The 18869-nt window shown below is 41.6% G+C and overlaps 1 long non-coding RNA gene across 1 annotated transcript; it reads right to left on the bottom strand.

The window, feature by feature from the left end:
• Positions 1-4071: 4071 nt before the first annotated feature.
• Positions 4072-6724, bottom strand: LOC114281907 (uncharacterized). Its single transcript, XR_003636077.2, has 5 exons — positions 6077-6724; positions 5671-5847; positions 5062-5592; positions 4849-4947; positions 4072-4617 (listed from the first exon to the last, which is right to left on the bottom strand). It is a non-coding gene; the product is annotated as an uncharacterized LOC114281907 (long non-coding RNA).
• Positions 6725-18869: the final 12145 nt, after the last annotated feature.

Below are 18869 nucleotides of genomic sequence, written 5' to 3'. Positions count from 1 at the left end.
TGCCACTCCTTTGATATTTTGAGATGACAAGGAGGGGCACAGTACAAACATGCCCTTGGAAAACCCTCCCTTTTTCCAAGTTTGAGAAGTTAACCTTCACGCATCTGTTAAGAGAGAACAACAGGTTCGTTGACGCGTTATCAACTCTATCTTCCATGATAGACATCCCTTTGGGAGTCCGGATGCGTCCGATCATTATTGAACTGAGATATGTGCCGGCCTACGAGTTGATTGTCGTAATAAATGAAGTACAAGATCAAAACCCCTGGTATCATGACATTTGGAACTTCTTGGAAAATGAGGCTTATCCACTACGGGCAGATGCCAAAGATAAAAGGGCAATACGGTGAATGGTTACTCAGTTTATCATCTGCGGGGGTAAATTGTACAAACGGGGCCATCTGGGAATGCATAAGTTGTGTGTTGATGAAGAAGAGTCGAAGCACCTAATGGAGGCCATCCACGGAGGAGAGTGCGGATCGCACATGAGCGGAGTGATGCTAGCTCAGAAAATTTTCAGACAAGGTTACTACTGGTCAACCGTGGAGGAGGATTGTATTGGTTTTGTTCGGCAATGCCACAAATGCCAAATTCATGCAAATCGCATGAATATCCCACCGTCGAAGCTGTACAACATGACTTCACCATGGCCGTTTTCAGTTTGGGAAATTGATGTTATTGGGGCAGTTACTCCGAAAGGGTCAAATGGGCATGAGTACATCCTGGTGGCAATAGACTACTTTACAAAGTAGGTCGAGGCCCAATCTTACGCAGTGCTAAAAGCATCACACATAGCCAAGTTCATCAGGAATAATATCATCTGTCGTTATGGGGTCCCGAATGAGATCATCTCGGACAATGGTTCCCACTTTAAGAAAGAAGTAATCGACTTGTTAGAGAAATGCACCGTAGCTTTTCATAAGTTATCCATATATCGGCCGCAAACCAACGAAGCTATTGAGGCCGCCAACAAGAACATCAAGCACATTCTACAGAAGATGGTGGAAACTTACAGGGACTGGCCAGATAAGTTGCCATTTGCTCTCTAGGGCTACAAGACGTCAATTCAGACATCTACTGGAGCAACTCCATATTCTCTGGTTTATGGGATGGAGGCTGTTCTTCCGATGGAAGTTGAGGTTCCGTCACTACGAGTTATGGCTGAGTGCCAGATAGCAGAAGCGAATTGGCAGAAGAGCAAGTTCGAGGAACTAATGTTGTTTGGCAAGAGAATGCTGAAAGCACCGTACCACGTCCAGGGTTATCAATGCAGAATTGCCAAGGCTTCCAACAAGAAAGTTAAGTCTAGGAATTTGAAAGAAGAGGATTTGGTTCTCAAAGACAACTGAGCTCCCATCCATGACCCTAGTGGCAAGTTCAGACCTAATTGTACCGGTCCTTATATCATCAAATCTATCTAGTCGGGTGGAGTTGTCATGCTTATGGACCTAGATGGCCTCGAATTCTCCCAACCAATCAACACGGACAAGTTGAAGAAATATTACCCTTGAGTGGCTCGCTAGGCCGAAAACCAGGAAGAGCGACCTAGGCAAAAGTTAGAGCACAAAATTTGAAATAAGAAAAACTGAGCTCGCAAGGTTGAAAACCCAAAAAGAGCGGCCTTGGCAAAAGTTAGAGCGCAAAAGGAGAGTGTTAATACCTGAGTGAACCCGAACCGAACTATGTAAGGCTTGATTCCCATCTTCAGGATACGTAGGCAACTTCATTCTGAAGTCCAGCCATAAATACTTCCAAATTAACTGTGTCCATGAGATTGTTTGGTCATCTTTGTCTTTTCTGCATCCAAGAGTTCGGCTGTGGTCTTCACTGTGAGAGCTGGTTACAGTGCAGTGCAGTGCAGTGCTATTCAGACAAGGGGCAACTTTCTGTTTGCTGGATTCGGGGTTGTGCATCTCAAGGATAGATTCTGGGTGTGCCCAGTTGTGATCCTTATCGAAAATTGTTTTGAAAAGTTTTAATAAAAGTTGATTTTGTTCAAATTAATCTTTTTACAACTTAGACCATTTTTGGACCAAAAGGAAAATTTTTAGTGCCAATAACCTTCAATTTCATTGATTTCAATACAAAGTTCTCCAACTCTTGATACAAATCGAAGTTGCCTTTTTATTACATTCAAAAGGAAGACTTGAAAGTCAGATTAAAGCAATAAACTTGGGGCATTGATGAGTTAGGTGTTCCTGCGTCCCCTCCCAAAGCTTGTGGAAGCTTCAGATGCTAAAGTAGGCCCGGTTTGTGCCTCATCTTTAAGACAAGCTATGCATTCGCTAGAAAGGGTGCAACTGAAAGTGGGAGTGGGGGCCAGAAGTTCTCTTGTCCTCCATGCAGTGGGATAGCGAGCTAGCTGTGAGCCCCAGATTGGAAATAAAGCCGGGTACTCTACCCCCTCTTCTGGGCAAGTCTGGTCGTGTCCGAACTGACGCCTGAACTGGAAGGGAAAATAGAAGACACAGTTTGTCAAGCCAATCAACTGAATGCCAAGTTGTCAAGAATATTGTAGCTCATCTCGGGCAAATCAAACCAGGGGCAACACCAAGTAATGTCAGCAGCAGATCTGTTGCACATCCAGTGGCACCACCACCCCTCGTTCGGGAAATCAACTAGCTGTTGGCGAAAGAAATAGCCTCGTGCTGAATATGCAGGGCAAGATTCCACTACTTTCAACCTGTCCATGAGCCATATCTGGGGAGGGATGAAAAATAAAAGAGATTAAAGAATAGAGAGGTGTACGTGGAGAGAAAAAGAAAGAAAAGGTTTCAAGAGAAAAATGGAGCCGGGGGGCCGAGTAATGTGAGAAAAATATGTTAAAAGGGTGGGAAACATTACCTGTAAGAATAGTGGACTTCCTGCGAACTTGGTTGTCTCCTGGCGATGGAAAGCATCCAAACCCATCAAAGTTTCGGCTAGTGTCAAGCCGATGCTGCTCTTGCCCTCTTTCAAGCCTTGGGCAACTTTGACCAAGAGAATGCTAGGCCCTCCGAAGCCAGGGGCATGTAGGAAATGAGCCAACATACACAAGCAGAGGGCTTGCTATCGAAAACTCTGCCAAAGACGATCACCGCAGTCGCCGGCATCAGAAAATCGATGAATGAGATTGGGAATGTCAAGTGTTCCATTGTGAACTAATGATCAAGCATCGTGTAAAGTGAGCCCACACATCCTTCCTAAAGCTGGGATGTGGCCGAAACGGGACTGGGGCATGATTTTCTCGTCACGTCTGGATTCCATTAAGACTTGGAACTCTTCAATTGTCGGACATATCTCTTGTCCCCCAAAGCTAAAAACATGTATGGCCGGGTTCCAACATCTAGCCGCGGCATGAAGGAACGGAAAACACAGCAGGGGTACGACTCAGAAGGAATAGTGTGTTTATCCCGAAACCCCAGAAATTCAGCTTTTCTAAGCCATCTAAAGCTGCAATCCAATCTGAGAGTTTTTCGGTAGAGAATGGCTCCATTTGTAGCAAAAACAAAGTTGGAATGAAGAAACCACGACGTTGGAGCCTTTGTAGAAGATAAGGCAGTGAGTGGAGGCCAGGTGTCAACGTTTCGGAGGTTCTGCACATTGATAGCCAGCAGAGGCTCATCAATGGCCGGCAGAGGCACATTGATGGCCGGCAAAGGATATAGGTGGCCGGCAGGCCATCCTTCATAGCCGACAGCCTCCCTTTTCTACCCACTGTCCTCCTTTGTGAAAATCCAAGTGAATGTAGCAGTTTTATTTTGCTATTCGCATCTCTTGAGGTCTTGTTTTGAGTCTCTTTTAGCTTGAGCATGCTTATTTGAGTTGTATCTGTTTGGTTTTGTTCATCGAGTTGTGGTTTGTTATTTATCAAGTCCTTGTTTCGCTTATTAAGTTGTATTTGTATTGATTGTCGAGTTGTTGTTTTGTTTATTGAGTTGTTTTACTTAGTTTGTCTTTTTTAAGTTGTTGGTCAGTTCATTACCTGATTAAGACAATGCTAATGGAATGTGCGGTTTTCAATCAAGGCCAATGTCATTTCTTTTTATGCTCTGCGATGTTATGCGATGCTCAGAATGCAAAATATAACACTTTTTAATCAAAAGTTGTTTTCATTCCGATCATGGTCACTTTTTACAAAAGAGTACAAGTTTTTAAGAAATAAAACTCGTCTGAACTGTACAAAGTACCAATACTGCTAGCAAAAAGAAACTAAGTCAAAACATAGATAAATCAACGCCAACTATCTCAGGCTTAAGAAGCCCTCTTCATTCTCTTCCTCGGTGGAGCGAACTCTAAAGCACTGTCTCCGTCGGCGCGACTGTCTGAATCTGAATCAAAGTCTGAATCGGAGCCCTACTCTGCCTCCGCAGCCTCCGAAGCCTTACTACTAGCAGAATTTGAGCCGGCATCGTCGTCTCCGTCCTCAGATGACTCTGACTATAGACTCGCAGCCTCCTCATCCTCGCTCGTCTTATCATCATCGTCGCCTAAGATGGGCTCTGAAGGGTCGATCCTGTCGCCGCCGCCCCTAGCTCTGCCTCGACTGCATATCGGAGCCTGTCTCCCTCTTCTCCCTACTACTGGAGGAGGTGTTGAAGGTCCGGCTGCTGTTGCTGCTGTCGGTAAATGTGGGACCTGAAAAGGCAGTTGGTATATGTCAGCCATAGTATGTGTATCAGATGCAAGAGTGATGTGCAGAATAGGTACGTGCAGGGTATGAATACAATGTGAGAATGCAGTGTGTCAGATGTGATCTATATATGCAGTGTATTAGTGCAGGGTGAAGAGGTGCTCAGTTAAAATGCCAATTTCAATATGTCAGCAGAACTACGATGACCGAAATGCAAGAAAATTGAAAAGTTTTACCTCAATTCCATAGAAGCCGAGTATCGACTCTCTCCTCAAGATCACGCCTTCGAATGAGGCCAACATCTCGAGTAATCCATCAACGTACTCTATGGAGGGCTGCAAATGCAAGTTGAAATGATCAGTATCTAGAATGAATGAATGTCTGAGTATCTAAGCAAGAATGTAAAATGAAATGAAAACTGAAGTGCATACTAGAGGCGCGTCAAGCACCTTGACATATCTGTGACCAGGCAATGGAGGCTCGATCGGAATCTAATAGGCCACTCCAGAGTATCGCCAACCTGTCAGCTCGGTCGGAAGCTCCGGCCAACCAGCCCTCCGCCCTATCTGCAGAATCCCTTTGCCACGGGCTGTGCTCGCCCGACTCGCTCTGTGTGTCACCCTCACAACAGGAGCTCTCATTCCCTCGCCCCCGCGAACGCCGGTCAGATGTGACATCAGGTGTGTTTAGATGAAGGTCGGATGATCGCCTTCTACACAGAAATAATCCACCTCCAGCCCTACCATGAATTGGATCACCTCTTCGGTAAACAGTCTGTGTGTCACTCTCATGGATACCGGAGGTACCATCAGTATGAATGGGGCAGATAGGCCCAAAGTCTGGCTCGCAAAGCGCTCGTCCAAGAACCAGGCGCGACAAATCGGGCCCTCGAGAAAAATGCGATGGTGGGTGACGACCCAAGCTATATCATACTAGGCTCGAAGCCCTGACGATATCACGGCCCAGGGCTGCCATGTGATCTGAAATGAAAACAAACAGATGATTAGTCGCTGTTAATCGTTAATGTGTGGATTCAAATGGTTGAAAGGTGAGACGACTTTGTTATTGGGTTTCCTCGTGCGCCGAACCACATCGAAATACTGGCGGAAAAACATGAAGTTTTCCTGGGTCCTACAGCAGAGCAGGCCCTCGTATACCCAAGAAAACGGGACTGTCGCTGGAACCTCCTCTATGGGCTCTGGAGCAAGAACCGGGAAGTATGCGTACACCCATAGCTGCAGTGAAAGTGCAATGGAATGAAATCAATATAGCATGAACAGAGGTAGAAAATGCAAAGCAGAAAGCATACAGCATGAACAGATGCAGAAAATACAAAGTAGAAAACATACAGTGCATAAGCAGATACAGAGAATGCAGAACATAAAGTACATGTATGGAACAAATGTAAAGCAAGAATTGCTAAGCAGAAAATGTAAAGCAAAAAGGGAGAACTAAGTTGTGTACCTCCCAATCCCGCTAGTAGCCTCCAATCAAGCTCCCATTCATGCAGAAAGTCAAGCTCATGTATCCGTACAAAGTGGTGAGGCCGGCTCCGCCCCAATCATAGAACTGAACTCGATTGAGCACTACGAAGGCGCTCAGCAAATACAGGCCCATGGTATTCCACTTGTTCGAAAACAAGGTGGTACCGAAAAGGAATATGAGAAAGCCTCTGGCGTACCGCTCTGTCGCCTCGACCGTCTCGGGCTCAGTCCCCCTAAACTGCTCCTCAAACTAGCTATACCGGACCATGCCTAACCGGAGTGTCGATGGATGTGCCCCAAACAACGCAACCCATGTTGCCTCTCACTCTCCCATGTCAGGGTCAAGAGGGATCGGATCACCCCCTACACCCAAGCCAGTGATCATGGAAAAGTCATAAGGGGTCATCGTCATCTCCTCCATGGTGGAGAAATGGAACGAGTTGGTGATGTCCCACCACCTCTCCACTAGAGCCCCTAAGAGAAGATGACTTAATACAACCCGAGTCAGGCTGGAGCAGAAGATATCGAAGCCTGTCTCATCAACAAAGTCACGAACCCCAGCTGGGAGCTCACCGTACCAGTCTCGAGCGTTCGTCGTGCCATAGCCTCTGAAGGAGTGGAACCTGTCCTGTAATAATGCGTGAGATGCAAACAGTTCAGGCGATGAAAAGTACAGTCAGATATAAAGCAGTGATGATGATACAATCAGATCAAGGCAAGGCATGAGATGCAATCAGATCAAAACAGTGCAAGAAATGTAAACAATTAAAGGTAATACTGCAGAAAAGACAGTTTTCGTACCTCTACGGCGATGGCCGACAAATGAGACACTGGCTCTCTCAATAGGAGGTCGTCTGGCGCGTCCTCAGCAAAGTCAGTAAATGATTTGATGCCTCCTACGGTAGGCACTATGTGAGTCTGAGGATGGTATCTCGCTGGATCGAATGGGCGTATACTCAATGGTAATAGCTCTAGCTCGGCCTCTGGCCCGGCCTCAAAGTCCTCCTCGAAATCTACTGGAGAAAGCTCAGGGAGAGCCCCGTCATGTGGAACATCGTTCGCCATCTGAAATAGGTGCAAAATGAGAAAAATGAGGAAAAATGAAGAAAAATGGTGAAACTTTGAAAAAGTCAACCCTAGGAGAGAGAAAAAGTCAAAGAAAGTCAAAGCCAGGAAAAGTGTACTGTCCTAGAGAGAAACTCGAGGGGAATGAGCCGAGAATGATGGAAATGGAGAAAGAAACATCGAAATCAAATTCTGATTGGTTCAAAGTGAAGAGAACTAGAGGGTTTTAGCGAAGAAAATGTTTTTAGGGTGTTGGAAAACGCGTGAAACGTGTGGATCTAGAGAAGACTACCTAGAGAGCAAAAGGAATAATTTTCATGCAAAGGTTTGTGGGAAATGAAGTTTAGAGTTGTGTACTTAAAGACCCAAGTGTGAAAAGTCAAATTGCCCAAATCTGTCATCGATGGCTGGCAGTGGCACATCGATGGCCGACAGTGGTGCACTGGTGGCTGGCAGGGCACAGCAGTGGCCGGCGGCCTCTCCTGGTGGCCAGCAGGGTTCCACAAGCCTCTCTTGGATTCCAAGAAATGCAAAGGGTGTGCAAAGTTTGATTCAGAATGTCTTCGCGGAAGCTCATAATTGCGTTTCCAGTGCGCGACGGTCGTCGTTTATCAACCTAAGCAAGGTGTATCCTTTTTAACATATTGCAACTCTTCCGAGAGATAAATCGGAAGTTGCCTTTGAGTTGTCTTTACCAAACATGCTTTTGTCGTTGCATAGAATGTGCATTTCTTTGTTGTTGCATTGAATATGTGTTTTGAATTGTTGCATCGAACATGCATCACTATGTTTGCATAGAATATGCATGTTGCATTGAATATGCATTGTTGATTATTTTTGCATGGAACATGCTTTCGCTCGTGCCGCATAGAATATGCTTATATTTCATTTCTTGTATGTTGTGCATAAAACATACCTCTAACGTTGTGTCACAGTTATTCGTCTTGTATAGACCATGCATTCTCATCACGTTGCACTTGTTAAGTGTCTTTCTCTACATGCACGATATTGTATGTACGGTTTATTCAGGAATTCCATGCAAGATTATTCTTGTCCCTCGGACTCCTTGTTGATTAGAAACATTTGGGTATGCCCGGTGTTTACACTAACACCCTCTTTGGTTACAAACATTGGGACCTGTGCCCGATGTTTATACCACCCCCCCGGTTAGAAGCGTTTGGAACGTGTTCTGATGCTTATACCACTCTTTGGTTAGAAACATTGGGACGTGTGCCCGATGTTTATACCACTCCTCGATTAGAAGCGTTTTGAACGTGTTCCAATGCTTATACCACCCTCTTTGGTTAGAAACATTAGGACGTGTGCCCGATGTTTATACCACTCCTCAGTTAGACGCATTTGGAACGTGTTCCAACGCTTCTACCACCCTCTTTGGTTAGAAACGACGTGTGCCCGATGTTTATACCACTCCCCGGTTAAAAGCGTTTGGAACGTGTTCCGACACTTATACCACCCTCTTTGGCTAGAAACATTAGGACGTGTGCCCAATGTTCATACCATTCCCCGGTTAGAAGCGTATGGAACGTGTTCCGATGCTTATACCACCTTGTTTTGGTTAGAAACATTGGACGTACTCCGATGTTTATACCACCCTCCGGCATTTGCACCCATCCTTTTCTCCTCTTGCGTGTGACGCGTTAGGACGCTACACTTTAGAAACACGTGGGCAAGTCCCGGTGTTCACCTCATCCCTTCTTTCCTTACACGTGCAGCGCGTCGATATTTTGTTTGAGACTTCGGGCCTTCCCGACAGTCGCTCTTAGCCTTTCCTGCGCGTTGCATAGTTAAGACTGCATAATTTTCTTACATCCTTTCTGCACGAGGTACGATTCGGCTTGTGATTCTCATACGTGGCGTGTTTATTTGTTTACTTCTTTTCATGTATGAGATTACTGTACCTTGTTGGTTTGTTTAAAATATGGCATTTTCTTTGCGTAACACTTGCATTTAAATGCTTCATTATAGCCTCATTGCATGATCATAAGTTATGTTCTTGCATCATGCATATCATTTGCATTTTGTCCCAGCCTACGGGTGTAACTATATATTGTTATCTTGAATGTCTATCTAAGTCTTGCGGCCTTGTCAAAATGGGTCGTCTCAGGGCTTTGACATTCACTCACGTCATCTTTCTGACTCTAAGTTCTGTCAAAGAGAGGCAACTGTAGACACCCCATTTTTGACCGTCCTCAAGACTTGGATGTTCTTGCAGGTACATCCAGTGACGAGTTTGATTGCTCGTCGAGCGCTCGAGATCCACGACAGAACGCCGCAGGTTTGAGCTTTCCAAACCATGCATTAATTTTATCTCATTTTTTGACCATGTTTAGGTTCTTTTAGTATGTTTTTTGTTTTGATGGACTGTCGGCCATGTTGAGGCACTGTCGGCTACAGATTTTGGCCTGTCGGCCATTGATGTGCCCTGCCGGGCATCAACGAGCCCCTGCCGGCTATCACTGATGGCCGGCTGCCCACCAGTGTATCAGTAGATATTTTCTAATATTTTGTGCCAGTTGTTTGCACAGATTGAGCCATCTTCTTGCACGTGTATGGCTAGATCTCTTTGAGGGGATTTTGTATCTTCTATATATAGAAGCCTTCCTCTTCCATGTGGGGGGTTGGAAATTTTGAAGACAAAAAAATTTCCCTCTCTCTCTCTCTCTCTCTCTAGAATCCTCTCTCTCTTGATATTTTATGCCTTAAAGCCTAAATTCTCTACACTCTTGCATGTGAGTCCTTGATCAAACTTGATCACCATTGAGTTGAGGTTGTTTAAGGTCCTATTTGAGCTCTAGAAGAGGGTATTGGCTTGGTTTGACTTGCCTTTGTTACCTAAATAGCATCTTATCTTCAAGAGGTAGAACACTTGTGTTTTAAGTTTAATTTAAATACTTGTTTTGCCATCTTTGCATGCTGTTTTGAGGCTGGTTTTAACCTTTAAAAATCTCTATTTTATGGACTAAAATGGTGATTTGAGGTTTGATTGGAGTTAGGGGTGGTCCACCCTTCTTGTAGCCTGCTTGTTAAGTTGTTGTGCCATCTTTCAAAGCTTTCTAAAACAACTTTTTCGACTCTCTTGACCACTGAATTCCAGAGAATTTTCAGTGGTAAAAACATTGTTTTGAGGTCCAAAATGGGAGGGAGTAGCCTCCCCTCCTTGTGTCTTGTTTGCATGTGTAAATAACTAACATGTGACCATGTTTTTCTAGCTTTTTGTGACTTGATCTCAGCATATTTTTGCTATGATTTTGGCATGTTTAAGCTCCGTTTTGAGCTAGTTTGGTCACTTGAGGCTTGCTTTGTATGCTTGTAGTGCAACTGTGCTTAATAGTCTAGTTCATGCTATGTGTTGGCCTTTCATTCTAGCCTTTTTTTAGCTTACTTCAAGCATGTTTTAGGACTTCTTTTAAGTTGTTTTAAGATTGTTTTGGACTGTTGGTCCTTTTTGAGCTTTGCATTGCATGCCTATAGTGTAGTGATCTTCACTAGTTTGGTGTTTTTGGCTTTTAAGCATGATTTGCATGAGTTGCTTACATGTTGTAGTATCACTTTGCATGCCATTTCAGCACTGAAATATCTGCAACCTCCCTCATTTCTTCACTTTTCCATTTTCTTTGAAGGTGATTAACCTTAGGGTAGTGTTTAAGCTTGAGATAGAGCTTGTGCTCAATCGTTTTAATCCTCTTTTGAGGGTTTCTACTAACAAAAGGCTTGATCTCTCTCTTGCCTTAAGTCATCCCTTAGTTGACATCTCTCTCATTAGAGGACTCTCTTCTTGGACTAAACCAGTTAAAGAATGGATCGGTAATAAAAATGAGTAAATAAAATTTGACAAGTATTACTTAAGTAAGTTAAGCATGTTGTGTTGCATTGTATGTGTTCAATTAGAAGTTATATTGAACACAAGGTAGATTGGAGCATTTCATACTCAAAGTGATGAAATGAGCCAATCTCCTTAGTCTCCATTGCCTTTGATCATCCATGGTAAGGTGATGGCCTTGAGTCTGGTCTTTTTGCATACAATGAAATTGTACTCCTTGGTTCTTTGACCATCATGCATTGAAGATGGTTGGTTGGTGGTTTTGGATCCAAGAGTGCCACTCCTTTGATGTTTTGAGATGACAAGGAGGGGCACAGTACAAACATACCCTTGGAAAACCCTCCATTTTCCTCTATTTGTGCTCTGTTGCAGTGTGGTGACTCAGAGCACCAGTGGCCGGCAGTGGCTCATTGGTGGCCAGCAGTGGCTCACTCATGGCCGGCAAGGCACATTTTTGGCCGGCAGGGGGCCGGAAGCAAGCATTCATGGCCGGCAGGCCACTGGTGTAATCCTCAGCATTGATTCGGTAAGTTGGAGCAGAAGGTCCTGGAGTGTAGTCAACCCTGCAAACAGAGCCTCTCAAGAGCAAAACTGTCATAACCCAAACCTGCCCCTATGGGTTAGGTATCGTAACCGGCCAGTAATCCGTGATTACCAAAGGCCTGCTTAACAGTAATGACAGTAATACAGAGTAAAGGGGCTGGCAGAAGGCAAAACAGTAAATAGAGATGTCCAGTGAGCTGTGACATTTTGTATGCAAAAAGACTTTTTTGAACATATTCACATTCGTAGTCAAAACATATATACAACTCAGATACACAAAACATTCAAGTTAGGGACCAAATCCCTACATCGTAGCTATACAGTCAAGTTTTACACAAAACAGAGACAAAAATGGTGGAACTAAGACACCCCAAAGTAGCCATAGCTGTCATATGTGGTGCATCCCATAGTAAAACAGTACAGTAGGTCTTAACAAACCGAACAGTCAGTCGATGGCCATCATAACAGTAACAGTAATGGTTCCAAACATGGAAACCGACAGAGATCTCTATGTTAGTAGCAGTAACAGTAAATTGCTATGGATGCCACGAATACAGTTTACAAATAGGACAAACATTCATTCATTAAACAATAACGTTTCAGTAAGCAGAACAGTTGATCATTCAGAGAATAATCATAATTGAACATATCTTTACAACATTGTTACTCACAGAGCACTGGGCTATAAGCAGCTGGTGGGCATCCTCGGGTGCCAACCCTACACAGTTACAGAACGAACACACACTAAGTTACACACTCGGGAATCAACAACTTAGTCCCTATCTTGACTCGGTGTGGTTCTACATCAATATCTTCATTAAGATGCCTTAAACATGGCCTAGGAATGCCTAGGATAGAAAGAGATGCAAGGATGCACTTTAAAACACTTTTCAAATTTTGCTGAAACAGGGGTCCATGCTCGAGCGTGGCTTTCTACGCTTGAGTGGACATGCAGACAAAGGAGCTCCGCTCGAGTGTGACTTCCTACGCTCGAGCGGACTGCAAACTTCATGAAAAATACTGGATGCATGCAATTCACGCACGAGCGTGAGACTTAGGTCCCTGCTCGAGCGTGAACTTTCTCGCTCGAGCAGACTGTAAAACACATGAACTTCTGGGCATATGCATTTCATGCTCGAGTGTGATTTCCTACGCTCGAACAGAAGTGCATGTACTCAGAGTGCACGCTTGAGCATGAAGTCCTACACTCGAGCGTGGGTCCAAAATCTGGAATTTTCAGATTGAACCTCAAGCATGAAATTCAACTTTTAAAGCTTCAAATTCGATCCCCTTGGGCTAATTTTCTGGAAAACTCTTGGAAAATCATAGTATAACATGTTTTTGAAGATCATTTGTAAAATCAAGCCCAAAAGTAAGCCAATTGAACATAAAAATTAAGTGTAAGCACGAAGAACATTGCAAGATCATACATGCATGAGTTCTCATGAACTCTAGTGTTTCAAAACAAGATCAAATGCAATGTTGAGCTCAAAATCATGATGAATTCATGGACCATAACAAAAATATGAACTTGTATGTGGAAATTCTCATGAAACAACTCCAAAATTCAAGAATATGCACATGCATGCAAGGATTAACTCTCAATTCAACATTTTAAACCAATTCTTGACTTAGATCACTAATTTACCCTAAACCATGCAAGATACAGCTAGAATTCACAATCAAGAAGATGATTTCCGACCTTAAGTCTTGAATTCCAAGTATTGAAGCTTCAATTACACAATCTCTCTTCAATTTCTCCTAGGTTCCAAGCCAAACTTTCTTGAATCAATCATTTCTTTCCAATTCTCTCTCTCTCTCACGTTTGGTCTCAAAGATGAAATGGATGGCATAACAAACATGACTGAAGTAGAAAAAGAATGGTCTTGAATCAAGCCACTAAGTGGCAATTGTGTAAATATTGCAACTACTGTAATTTAACATTATTTAATCTAATTTAATCATTCCAAATCAAATTTTAATTAAATCTACTATAAAATCACATAAATTCTAATTAGCATAAAACACTAATCAATTTCTGGTTCGGTCGCCGATACGACCTTCAATTCGCAATTCAAAGTTAAAACACGAACAGATCATTCAGAAATCAAACAGATAGAAATGCATTTAAAACAATACACTCCTACAATCAATTCAGGATTTCATTCTAATCAGTTACTTATCATGCTTAATCAGAGATTAGCACTAATCAGAGGTGAGGGTTGTCACAAAAATTGGGTCGCTTTTCGGGGCGAAAATCAAATGCATGCATCCTCCATTTCCTAAAGCAGAGCTAAGGTAGTGTGAGGTAGGGCTGTCAATGGATCGGATTTAATCCGAATCCGACCCGATAATCCGAATCTGTTTACAAAAAAATTCGATCCGATAATCCGACAATCCGAATCAGTTTAATCCGTTAATTAAACGGATTGAATTTGCAAAAATCCGATCCGATCCGATAATTCGACAATCCGATCCGATTATTCTCAATTTGAATAAAAAAACACAAAATGAAAAAAAAAATTCAAATTATATAAAATTATAGCTCAATAAATAAATAAATGGATCGGATTCGGATTATCGGATCGGATATCCGAAATCATCGGATTCAGATTCGGATATCTATAATCGGATATGAACTAAACGGATTCGGATTGGATTCGGATTTATCTTAATCGGATCGGATTTGGATTTTGACAGATCTGATCCGAATTCGATCTATTTACAGGCCTAGTGTGAGGGGATTGATAGTGAGGGGATTAATAGTGAGGAATTGCTAAATTATTTTTATATAATATAATAAAACAAATAAAAAAATATAAAAAATTAAACATTATGTTTAAAAAAAATTCCCAATATATAAAAAATAAAAAAAATAAAAAAAATTCTAATCCCCTCACTATTTTTCTAATACCATCTCTACCTCCTCCTTACCAATCCCCCTTCCTCCTCCTTACTAATCCCCCCTATCTCTCAAAACAAACACTTCATTCTCAATCCCCTCCTCACTACCAAACCCAATCCCCTCCCTATAACCCCAAACAAACGGGGCCTAAATGTTCAATTAGTGTACATTGGTTTTGTAATTTAATTAACTAGTTGCTAATTAGTTAAGTGTTGGAATAATTAAGTAGCTTAGTTTAGCTATTTCTTTATTTTGATTTGTAATAATTAGTCTAATTAGTTTAATTAGATTAGTTTAAATTAGCTTAGCTTAGATTAGCTTAGCCCTTATTCATTCGGACCCTCCTTCGCGAGGGCGTAATGTTGTAATAAGTGTGTGTGTGTGTGTGTGCATGTCTTCGAACCCCACGTCTTTCTCCTTTTTATTTATCCGCTTTCAATGGTTAGATTAGGGATCGTTTTCAATTAGCATATCTTATGCTTGCATGTTTGTATCCATTCATTTGTCTTGCATACACCGAAGTTCGGCGCATCATTCAAACTGCAACGTATTTCAATACACTTCTTTGAATACGTGTTTAAAAGCATGTTGTTCAAATTGTATCATATGCCATATTAGTAGCCGAGCCTATTAATTTCATATTGCATGTGTTGTATTAGGCATCTTGTATAGTTAAGATCATGCATCTTTCTAACTAGCTTTTGTTTTGGCTTGGAGTACTCTGTAAGTTTTACGCTTTAGCATGCTTGCATGAGTGTGATTGTCATATTTCCATGTTTTGCATTCTTGCCATGAGGCTATATGCTTAAATGCTAAACTACATGAATGCCTGCGAATGAAGGCTTTGTTGCTTGAATTGGAACAATTCAACAAATGTGTGTTTTAAGCCCACTTTGAGAAGTGGCAAATCATGTTTTAAGCCCATCATGTTTGATGGCAAATCTGCGTTTTAGCCCAAACAAAAAAGAAGTGGGAGCAATTGAAAAACGGGTATACTCCCTTCGATTGTTATCAGGTCCAATGAGCAAATAACGTAAATGTTTGTTGGCAATGTATGGTGATTAATATCTACAAGATGACACTTGTGATAATGAATTTTTTCTTCCTTTTTTTTTTTTTTTTTTTAATGTGAAAATAATAATAATAATAATAATAATAATAATAATATGGGTATCATGAAGTGGGCGGTGGTACAAAAATATTGTGTAAAAAAAGAGGGAGATGGTGGAAAAGGGAGGCCACTCATGTTATTAAAATAAATTAAGGAATTAAAAAAAGTGGTATTGGTTGGCGAAATAAATATATATATGAAAAAGGAAAAGGATGAGAGCATTGGCGGAGGGACAGGCCCATGTGGCTGGCATGAAGTTGGGTCCATTGTGTTTTCATCATAAGAAGTGAGTGGGTGATAAAATAAAAGAAAATAAAATAAAATAAAAAGAAAGTTGGGTGGTGGAAAATTATTATTTAGACAGAGAGAAGGCATGTGAGGTGTAAAGTGGAGGACAAAATAAAAGAAAAAAGGTGAGAAATGTGATGATTTCTGTCCCTTCGAGTGATGAGAATAGGACGATCTGGATTGGTGATCTTCAACAATGGATGGACGAAGGTTACATCAACACCTGCTTTGCGCACACTGGCGAGGTTAACTCTGTCAAGGTTATTCGCAGTAAGCAGACTGGTCAGTCAGAGGGATATGGGTTTATTGAGTTCCTTTCTCACGCAGCAGCTGAGAAAGTTCTGCAGAGCTTCAATGGTACTACAATGCCAAATACCGAGCAAACTTTCCGCCTAAATTGGGCAACCTTCAGCGCAGGTGCGGCGCCGCCAGCAAGAGTAGGGCGAAAGCAGCGGAAGCAGAAGGGGCCAGAGGCGGCAGCCCGTATTCCGACGGTGACGCCGGTAACGAAGTGCAAAGTGAGGCTGTTGAAACTGGAGCGAATCAAAGACTACCTTCTCATGTAAGAAGAGAGCATGTACTACCACCACAACCCAGATCATGAGACCAACAATAGTCAACAACAGCAGATTCAAGCCCAGCAATACTCAGATTACTATGCATTTAGAGGCCATGAGGTGTACCAAACACCATTCAAGGAGGGGAAGAAAAGAGGGTCTGAGAAGCTTGATCAGAAGCAGGTTGTCCATAGGAAGTCCATTGATACATTTGGACAGAGGATTTCACAGTATAGAGGTGTCACAAGGCATAGATGGACTGGTAGATATGAAGCCCATCTATGGGACAACAGTTGTAAGAAAGTTGGAAGATGCAAGAAAGTGAAGGTATGTGTACAAAATTCCAGCGGGCAGCGAAGGCAAGGTTGCCGGCCGGCTGCCCGCCGGTGAGAAAACAAAATACGGGCCTAAATCTTATGGCTCTGATACCATGAAGAAATTTAATGTATAAAGAGAAATATAGAATTGTATTATTGATTGTTGTATATATATGTTGTGTTGAGCTCTCTCCTTTATAGAGGAGAGGGAGAACAATTACAACCGAAAGTAGAGGCACAAATATTAAAGGTACATTATTAAAGCATACTAATTATTATACTAACCTAATTATTAAAGCAACACTTTACATATTATATTCTAACAGTTTGATATTACATAAGTGTGTTTGGGCCTTTTCCTTTTTCTTTTTTTTTCTTTTTTTTTTTTTTTGAGGTCAATTAAACCTAATGGTTCCACAAGTTCTTTACTTGGTTTTTTATTTTATTTTTTTAAATAATAAGCATGCATACTTTTATAATGTTTACGTTTTAAAATAAAGGATTTCAATTAATTCTTTCTTATTATTAGTTCATTGTTACTTGGAAAGATACATAAGCTTTATTGTCCAAATATCATTATTCAAAACAACGTTTTTATTAATTTAAGTCTAAATATTTCATATTTATAAGATATATTCAACATCTAAATGTGTAGATATGTTTTTCTAAGTAATTTAAAAAAAGTAACCGAATCTTTACAATTCACAATTTGATTCAATTCGCGATTCGGTTCGATTCCCGATTTGACAACTATGAATATTGTAGATATTCTGGAGATATTGAGAATATTTGTAGATGTTCTCTTAGATATTATCAAAATTCCATAGATATCGTAGATATTCTAAAGATATTGCGTACATTTTATTCTGTTAATATTCTAGGAATTATGCTTATTTCCTTATTTTAGGGTTAACCCAGGTTATAAATACTGATGTAATTCTTCTATATTAAACACACAATTGAATATACAATTTCTCTTTTCCTTATAAACATACAGCAACATTCCTGAAAGTTCAAATATCATCATTTCAAAGACATCAAGAATATTCATCATACCTTTTAAACATAAAACTGATAGAAACAATACATAAATCATCTCAATGCAAATGTCTAAACCATTGATGCAAGTGAAAATAATGGCAGGTTCTAATGTCACATCCAAGAGCAAGTCATACGCAAGTGCATAGGGAATGTACAATAAAGCTGCTTTTATTCGACAGGAGAAAATAGAACCATGAAATGGATCCAAAAAGATCGCATGATTCTATGTAAAAGAAGTGAAATATTTTTTTGATTGCAATATCTAGAAACTTGGAAGGAATAAGTACGTCAAATATCTTTGTTGCCTTCGAAACAAATTAGAATTAGTCTAGAAACGCATGTGCACACACACAAAACCCTAAGAGTAGAGGCAATCTTGTCTACCGTACATTCCCCACCAATGTAGGGAATAGATACAATTGCCCGAGAAGTAATTTCAAAGTAATGGCTTATAGAGGGAGAGCATCTGAACTGAGAGTTGAACAGAAGATTATTATCATCAAAATCGATGAGGAGTCCAGAGGGGAATTAGTGGAGATAACTAAAAGAAATCGAGCCAGAAGCTTTTCTGTGAAGATGATTTGGGAGGCGTTTTCTGGGTAAAGGAAGCTTTGCTAGAGGCGTGGAGAAGGTTCAGTGAGGCAGTTTTTTTTAGCAAATATAGAAGTCATTCTACTGTGTTTTGTCTTCAGAGGTTCAATAACAAGAGGGGAGCTTTCGTTGAGTTGTCTAAGTGGACAGCAGGGATCAAGAGAAGCAATGTCATTATTCCGGTGGGGGTTGATGGACAAGGATGGCTACACACAGCTGAGTTGCTTGGTAGGATCATTTATGGAGGCAACAAAGGTAATGAGGGGGTTAAGGTTGATAGGAGAGGGCTCAGGAAGAGTCAGCTTTCGGGGTCTTATTTACCTCATATGGAGAAGGCCATCACAGGGGAGTTTCGAGGCCATATAACAGGGGCAACCAGAGGTCAAAATACAAGGGTGAACAGAGGTCGATCATACGCTGAGTTGTTTAAGGCCGAGTCCTCATATTTGGCAAGGAACAGTATGAGCATAGATTTGAATCACGCGGCAGTCTGTACCATAACTGATTTCTTTAT

This window comes from Camellia sinensis, chromosome 7 (assembly GCF_055761805.1).
Source record: "Camellia sinensis isolate YWXY chromosome 7, ASM5576180v1, whole genome shotgun sequence".
Lineage (NCBI taxonomy): Eukaryota > Viridiplantae > Streptophyta > Magnoliopsida > Ericales > Theaceae > Camellia > Camellia sinensis.
This window is presented reverse-complemented; position numbering and strand designations above follow the sequence as displayed.